Source organism: Aethalodelphis obliquidens, unplaced genomic scaffold, assembly GCF_003676395.1.
Source record: "Aethalodelphis obliquidens isolate GAN/ISIS:26980383/991018 unplaced genomic scaffold, ASM367639v1 scaffold45, whole genome shotgun sequence".
NCBI lineage: Eukaryota > Metazoa > Chordata > Mammalia > Artiodactyla > Delphinidae > Aethalodelphis > Aethalodelphis obliquidens.
In genome coordinates this window covers 8,085,331-8,091,330 of record NW_020837989.1, presented here as the reverse complement: position 1 = coordinate 8,091,330, position 6,000 = coordinate 8,085,331, and the positions used below count along the sequence as shown (strand labels likewise).

Sequence of the window (6,000 nt, the reverse complement as noted above, 5' to 3'; positions counted from 1 at the left end):
AGGCTCCGGACGCGCAGGCTCCGCGGCCATGGCTCACGGGCCCAGCCGCTCCGTGGCATGTGGGATCTTCCCAGACCGGGGCAAGAACCCGTGTCCGCTGCATCGGCAGGCGGACTCTCAACCACTGCGCCACCAGGGAAGCCCTGGCAACCTCTGTCTTGAACAGGTCCCTTGGGGATGGGGGTGGTCATTTTCCCGAAGATCTCCTACAGAACCCTTTGTCTCTACGTCCCAATGGCTGACCTTAGGGAATGTGAGTGTGGGGCTCTGAGGGTGGGTGATGTTGAATGTACTCTAGTTGTCTGGACAGGATCAGCGGGGGCAGGGCAGGCCTGGAGTGACATTCCACTGGGCACTTGGATGTGACCTCGGTTGCTGGTCTGGGTCCCGGCTGGGTGGTGCTTGCTCCCCTGGGACCATGGAGAGGTTGACAATGGGCGGAATGTGGCCCCCTTAGGACCCACACTTCAGTGGTGCCCAGGCATGCTGGCCAAGCCCTGTGCTTTTGCAAGCCTGTTACCCAGCAGTTGAATCGTGTCCGGACGGCCAAGGACATTTCAGATTCCCCCAGGGCTGGCAGCCAGGCTGTCACCAGGCATTGCTTGTTTTCCCAGGGTCCAAGGGCTTTTCGGGATGGAGAGGGCTCTGGAGATATTCCAGGAACTTTTCTTAACAGCTGGGTAAATTGAGATCCAGAGAGAGCAAGGCACTTGACCAAGGTCTCACAAGGCCGCCTCCCTCCTATCTGTCACCTCCCTCTGTTCCCGTGTCCCTTGCTCAGACTCCTGGCCTCCTGCCCGGACGTTTGAAACAACCTCCATCTTCTGGGCTCTCTAAGAGCTTTGTTTGTCTTCCTATTATCCTAATCTTGCCATAACCTGCCAGGCACACATGCTGTTCGAGTGTGTCTGCCCTCCTTTCCCCTCTGGTCCCAGACAAAGCACGGAGGCTCTGAGCGCAGGCCCCAGAGCCAGACTGACCTCAGTTTGAATCCCAGCTCTGCCCCTTCCTAACACAGCGAACTGGGGCAAGATACTCCACATTTCTGAGCCTCAGTGGCTCTGTCTACGAAATGAAAACAGTAGCAGTATGTAGTTTATGAGGTTGTCTTCATGACTAAATGAGATAATACGTGAAGTGCTGGGTATAATACCTGCCCAGAATGAGCTCTCAAAAATGGTCATTGTTGGGAGTTCCCTGGTGGTCTAGTGGTTAGGATTTGACACTTTCACTGCCATGGCCTGGGTTCAATCCCTGGTCAGGGAACTGAGATCACGCAGCCAAAAAAAAAAAAAAAAAGGTCATTGTTACAAAGACCCATCAGTGCTGGTTGAACTGAAAAGTCAAGGGAGGGCATGGTAGAGTAGACAAAGCTCTGGACCTGGAGGAAGAAGATGTGGGCTCCAGGTTCATTGCCAAACGTTGCCTCACCGTGTACTTTTGGGAAGTCACTCTTCCTCCAGGAACCCCACTTTCCTCATTTGAGAAGGAGGGAAGAAATCCCTGCCATGATCTTAGAAGCTTGTCATGTGATGCCAGAGCAGCATCTGTGAAAAAGCTTTGCATCTGTGCAGTGATTTAAAAATGGCACAGTGGTGGCTGTGGTGTGCCGATGGTGACGAGGACGTTGTAGCCACAGCAGTGGACAACTGGCTGGGGTGGAGGCTGGTCAGTCTGCAAATGCTCAGCACCCACACAGGCTTCCCGTTCCTGCCTGCCTGCTCCCGCCTCCAGCAGCCCGCCTTTAGCATTAGCCTCAGCTTCGCACACTCGAAGATGTAGGAGGTGCAAAGACCCGATGGCATCTTCTGAGCCATAGTGAGTTTTGGGTTATCTGTGGCAGATCCCATGGAATGTAGGATTACAGCCAGGCACTGGTTCAAATCTCAGCTCCGCACTTCCCAACTGGAAGCTCGAGCCAGCTGCTTAACTTCCCTGAGCCTGTTTCCACATTTGTAAAATGAGGCCTTGATGAAGCAGAGGCCAAGCGTTTAGCAAAGGGCATAGCACACGGTTATAGGGAGAGGTTGTATCGTGGTGGAGCATGGTGCCTGATGGGCTTACAGGTGGCGGGAGTGGGGGTCATTGTGCCCATTTCTGGGGATGAGCAGTGGAGGTCACTTACACTCCAGAATTGCCCAGCTTCGAGTTAGAAGGGCCCCTGGAGTCATCTGGCACCATTCCACTTTACTGGTGAACACAGCAAGGCCTGACAGGAGCGGGTACTTGGTGGGGTCACTGGCAGGTTAGTGCAAGGCTGGGCCTAGGGCGAGGCGAGGGAGGCCCTTAGAGGCAGACTGTGAGGGGCACTCAGGGGCCGCGGTGCGACTCTGACCAGTGTCATGCAGGTGCATGCCAGCGCCTGGGAGTGGGCGCCTCCTTCATGTTTGTGCCTGCTGCCTGGATGCCTCACCCTAGCCCAGTCTAGGACTAGAGTGCCAGTCCCCCGACCCCGGGAACTGGTCCCCGAACCTTGGGGGTCTGGGGACACCTGTCAGCTACCTTGTAGAGGCTCACCAAGGTCCCCTGGCCCCTTTAAAAAGGACCTTCGATAAATAGGTCACCTGCCCGGTGCTTTTTACTCTGTCTCTGCTCTCTAGCGGTCTGTGATGCAGAGAAAGCGAGGTCCTCCCGCCCCCTCTCCCCACCTGCTGCCCCTTCCCCTGCCAGCTACGCCTCCATGTAAGCATTTGAGCCCCTCACCCTGGAGGGGAGGCATGTTAGCGGCGGGCTTCTGTCACGGGACAAGCCCCAGTGAGTCTGGAGGGACGAGGCTGCTTTCATGCGGGCCCTGATGAAGCTTCCCTGGCCTTAGCAGGCCTGGGTTGTGCCCACCAGGCCTCCAGGAGATTAGGGGGCTTCTGAGGCTCCAAGTGCCTCCAGACTTTCCCTTCGTCTTTGTTGCCCCCAGTGCACCTGGCTTCCCTCCACTCTGGCCACAGGGCCTGGAGCCTTTTCAGTTTCCCCAAGGCTTCTGGGAAGCCTGGTCTTGGGGTGTCCATCTGGGCCAATCTCCCCATCACCACCTCCGGGCCTGCAGGCTGGGCCTCAGGTGACCTGTGAAGAGGTGGCCACAGCTGCTAATCCCTGCAGGGGTTCCTGGGATCACCCTGCGCTGGCAGGAGCCTAGGCCACCCTTGTGGTTTGATGTCAGGGGCCTTGGACAGTCAGCAGTTTCCATCCCCAGGCCCTACATGTACAGACATGCCATTATTTTCCCCACTGCTGCTCTTGGGACCTGAAATTCTGCTGCTTAGCAAGTTTCCTGGTGCTCTCCTTGGTGTCCTCTAAAAAGGCAAATACCAGGGCTTCCCTGGTGATGCAGTGGTTAAGAATCCACCTGCCAATGCAAGGGACATGGGTTCGAGCCCTGGTCCAGGAAGATCCCACATGCGGCAGAGCAACTAAGCCTGTGTTCCACAACTACTGAGCCTGTGCTCTAGAGGCCGTGAGCCACAACTGCTGAGCCCGTGAGCCACAACTACTGAAGCCCATGCGCCTAGAGCCCGTGCTCCGCAACAAGAGAAGCCACCGCAATGAGAAGCCCACACACCACAACTGTGTGATCATGGCCGAGTTGCTTCTCCTCTCTGGGCTTTGTAAGGCCCTCTTCAGCCCTAGCACCTCCGCACTCTGGCAGTTACCCTTCTTTCTTTGCGGGGGTTAGGGGACGGGGCAGGGAGGGCAATGGAAGGGCCTGGCCACTGAGCAGGGTTGGGTCAGGGACCAAAAGCCAACATCACAGGCGCTTTGACCACCTGCTGGCCTGATAGGAGATATCAGTCCTTCTTCCTCTTCTCAGGACAGGCAGGGAAACTGAGGCCTGGGGTGGGGGAAGGGCCCTGCTTGGATCGCATAGGCAGTCAGGCAGGGCTGCAGCCAGAGCCCGGTTACCCTTGCTGACAGTGAGGGCTCAGCTGCTTCTGGCTGCTACCTTTCTTGAGAGGAAGCCTAGGGCCCATTGACATCAGGGTCAGGGACGTGCTTTCTCCTCTTCCATGGAAGGCACCTCTGGCAGAGCAGGGGTGAGAGAGCGGGATCCCTGCCTGCTGAGGGGTCCCCTGGGCATGGGGCAGAGTCAGACAAGACATCCTCTTCCTGAGGTTCAGGAGGTAGGGGTCGGTGGCCTCTGGCAAGGGACATGGTGGTGAGGAGGCCTGGAGGCTTCTGGGAACGTGGTTGGTGGCTCAGGGTGCCCTAGGGCCACCCGCTCCCTCCCAGAGAGGGAATTGGGTGGACAGTCATGCTATTTGTCCTGGCTCTGGGATTAGTTGTGACTGTGTTACGTGAGGAGCGTGGAGCCATTAAGAGGATGCAGTGACACGAAGCGGAGTGGAGCTGAGCGGCTACTGCCTGGAGCTCGGGTGGGTCCTGTCATTTTCTCCCCGGCCTCCCTGTACCCTCTGACCACAGCCCCGTGTCCCCTCCCTCCCGTCCAGTCCTCCCAGGTCTGTCTGATGTGTGTGTACCCACAGTGTGTACGTGTTCATACCAGTGCAGGAGGGGGCCAGGGGGTGCAGGGGTTAGGGCAAGCTAGCCCCTATGCCTGGCACCGGGTCCTGTCTGCATTCAGGACCAGAAGTGGGTTCCTCAAGTGTCCCAGCCCCCAGTACTGCACCAGGGAGATGGGCCAGGGCTGACCTGGCAGATTCCTGATGGAAAAGGAGACTATGGCTGAGGGGTGGGAAGGAAGGGCTTAGCTTCTCTTTGAGCTTCTCCTGACAGCTCAGCAAGTTCACAAATCCACCTGAAGCCAGCAGGTCTGCGAGTTAAAGATTTACTGCAAGGCCATGGGGGGAGCTGGAATGACGAGGTCCCCGGGGCTCAGATGTTACATTCATGGCTTCAGTCCTATCTTGACGGTGAGGCTATGGCTTAAGTCAGACGGGCTGCTACAGAGTTTCCATTTGGCTTTTTCCACTTGGCTTTTGGAGAGGGGGGCGGTCACAACCTCCCTGAATTTGTATGGAGTATGGCATCTGTCTGGGGAGAGTCCACTAACAGCCTTCATGATACTCTCAAAGGGTTCTTGTTTTTAATTTAATTTATTTTTTATTTCTTTGTTTTTTTGCGTTGGGTCTTCTTTGCTGCGCATGGGCTTTAGTTGTGGCAAGTGGGGGCTACTCTTCGTTGTGGTGTGCGGGTTTCTCATCGCGGTGGCTTCTCTCGTTGCGGAGCACGGACTCTTGGCACGTGGACTTCAGTAGTTGTGGCTCGTGGGCTCTAGAGCGCAGGCTCAGTAGTTGTGGCGCACGGGCTTACTTGCTCCGCGGCATGTGAGATCTTCCCGGACCAGGGCTTGAACCCACATCCCCTGCATTGGCAGGCGGATTCTTAACCACTGCGCTGGTTAGGGAAGTCCTCTCAAAGGGTTCTGTAACCCCAGGAGGTCACAAACTTCTGATCTAATCTCTACCCCTTGCTGTCCAGGTAAGGAAACAGGCTCAGAGAAGGGAAGGGTTTGCCCAGAGGGAGCCAATGGAAGCACTGGAATGCTGATGTGGACTCCAGGCCCACGCGGAGTTTGCTTCCACATCCTAGAGATGGAGGGCTCCCCCACCCCCCATACACCTGTTTCTCAGAATCTGTCAGGGATCATGTGGCAACCTGGAGTGGGCAAGTGGGAGGGCAGGGGCCAGGGCTGACCAGCATTTCCCGGCTCCTCTGCAGGGGTGGCAGACGGGGGAATGAATAATGGTAAACTTGTTTGTACTTCTTTGAGAGAAGATGACAAATAACTGAGGTCGTGATTGGGAAGTGCTTGTACCTGGCGTTCAGCAGACCTGTGAGGCTGTCCAGTCACCGTTGTCCTTTGAGTTGTGGCCCCTTTAGCTGAGATCTCCTGCATCTGAGCCTCACCACCTCTCTCTCCCGTTCCTCAGCATGAGGCCTCTGCCTGGGGCATAGAGGCAGCCTCCCTTTCTCATGTGGGGTCTCTGCCTATCTGGGGATGACACAGGCCCCCGGGGCGGGGGAAGGTGAAGACCCTCTGGCTGAGGT

The 6,000-nt window shown here is 56.7% G+C and overlaps 1 protein-coding gene across 5 annotated transcripts in view; it reads left to right on the top strand.

Moving 5' to 3' along the window:
• The window catches only part of NDST1 (N-deacetylase and N-sulfotransferase 1), a 72,946-nt gene that overhangs the window by 15,235 nt on the left and 51,711 nt on the right, over positions 1-6,000 (top strand). The window lies entirely within an intron of this gene.